The 2,309-nt window shown below is 42.6% G+C and overlaps 1 pseudogene; it reads right to left on the bottom strand.

Annotated features, from left to right (window-relative positions):
• Positions 1 to 1,152: 1,152 nt before the first annotated feature.
• Positions 1,153 to 2,309, bottom strand: LOC100756492 (annotated as a pseudogene).

Here is a 2,309-nt window from a genome sequence, read left to right as displayed (position 1 = left end):
AAGGAAGAAGCATCTGTCAGATATAACTTGTTAATTTTACATCCCAATGAGAATGTTTTTTAATTAAAAGTTTTTTTTGTATATCTTTGCAACTTGGCATTTCTATTGCATGCTCTTCTGAATGTTGCCTTTGCCTTTAAAAAATGGTCATAACCTAATTTTCTCTTTTTCCATATTTCCCCTCTAAACTAAAGTACAATTCCTCATAGCAAGTAATAATTTTCTATATATTATGAGTTGCCTGTATTTTTCCCACTGACTTGTTCAAACAACACAGAAAGACTAGATTTTTATGTTTTTGCTTTCATTCTGCTGTTGGTTTGTATTAATTATCAAATATTTATTTGTTTCTTCTAAATGCCTTTCTTTTTTGTTAATGTGAAGTTCTTTATACTTGCTTAGAAATGAGAAAAAAAAACAACAGTTTCATGTACAGGTCTTCAACAATAGAGGAAGGATTAAGTAACAGCATCTATTGAGATCACTGCTTTGCGAATAAAATGATTCTGAAAATATTTTAAAACATAGAAAAGTATTTGTAACCTGGGAATTGAAAGTGTAAATTTTGTAAGGCTGCATCTGTACATGGGGGGGGGGATTCCCTATATTTACAGAAACTTAAAATTTAGATAGTGTCATGGTGTAATAGTGGCTAGAACATGGGGTAACCAACTGTTTTATGATGGTACTTGAGACAAACATTGCATAATGGATAGAGTATGAAACTGCCTTCTAAATGATATTTTATACTTATAAATAAGAGAACCTCTTACTTTCATCAGAGAAGCTTCCTTCTGGTAGTGGGTAGTGGCTAATACAGACTTACAATTAGTCAAATTGTGGAGAATATGTGGCTATGAGCTCTCAGCCCTTAGACATTACACACACACACACACACAGAGAGAGAGAGAGAGAGAGAGAGAGAGAGAGAGAGAGAGAGAGAGAGAGAGAGAGAGAGAGAGAGAGAGAGAGGAGAGAGAGAGAGAGGAGAGAGAGAGAGAGAGAGAGAGAGAGAGAGAGAGAGAGAGAGAGAGAGAGAGAGAGAGAGAGAGGAAACAACACAGAGAAGAAAGGGGTGGGAAGAATGTAGGAGACAGATGATGATGAGAACTGCAGCAACGGTGTCCTCTGGACTTGACTGGGCTGTTGCCTTCAAGACATCATGGCAGCTGCGGTTGCCTAAGAAAGACCTGATCCTGCTCCTTGCTGCATTATCTGTTGAGAACTTGAGTCCATCTGACACCATTGGCTTACTTGCACTCAAGGAGGTACAGCATATTTTGGAACCACTGGTGACCGGAAGTCTGTCTTTAAACCTAGGAGTCTCTCCAGGTGCCCATGTTGAGCTTGCCCTGCATATTGGATTTCTGGATTTCCAACAGTTGATATTCTAAAGTTGAATTCTTAAAAGTTAAATCTTCAAACTCCTTCATAAACATCTCCTTGACTTTTTTCATCTCATGGATCAGTTTCTGCTTTTCTCCCTCCTCCCATCTGTCAACTAACTTCTGAAAATTCTCATTTGTTTTCAGCACTTCACAGTCTTTGGAGATACCGACTGTGTGGGTGTGCTGGGAGGACTCTAGCTGAGCGTTGGTGAACTGCAGCTGCTCCTTCAACATGTCAATCTCCTTCTGGAGCTTGTCATTCTGTGCCTTTGTACTTCTCCCAAGACAAGAAACTGCAGGGTGACGGCGATGAATGTGGCTCTGTAGAAAAGCTTGGTTCATAAAGGCTTTGTCACAAAAATGGCACTGGTGATGGCTGGCTTTGGCTTGGCCCATCATCAGCTGCTGGGCAGACAACATCTTCTTTCGGCACCTACACTCCTGCTTGAGTAGTCTGATATCCTCAGACTTCCTGGAGACTAGCTGTTTGTTCTGCTCACAGTCACTCAGCCTCAGGCGCAACCGTTCCTCCACCGTGTTCAGCTGTGAGGTAAGGAACTCCTGAGAATGCATTAGGTACTCAATGGTGAGCTGAGCCAGGTGAATGAGCTTCAACAGCAGTGGATCCACCTCCAACTGACAATGCGGGCACTTCTGGTCCTCCAGCTTGCAGAAGGTAATGTTCATGATGTTCTCCTGAAGCGTCAGGATGTCCGTGGCTTCCACCACCTTGTCCACATCAATGGCAGCCAGCCGCCTCCAATCCACATTCTCCAGACGAGGCCGGAATTGAAAAAAGGGCAGGGGACCAGATGCCGAGTTGGTGCTGACAACGACCCTGGGGGATGCGCATCCCTCTGTGGCACCATACCTCTCTGGACAGTTGGACTGAGGGTAGCAGATATGTTTCTGGAAGGACAT

Source organism: Cricetulus griseus, assembly GCF_003668045.3.
Source record: "Cricetulus griseus strain 17A/GY chromosome 1 unlocalized genomic scaffold, alternate assembly CriGri-PICRH-1.0 chr1_1, whole genome shotgun sequence".
In the NCBI taxonomy this organism is placed as follows: Eukaryota; Metazoa; Chordata; class Mammalia; order Rodentia; family Cricetidae; genus Cricetulus; species Cricetulus griseus.
The sequence above is the reverse complement of the archived record's forward strand: the minus strand, read 5'-3'. Positions and strand labels throughout refer to the sequence as shown.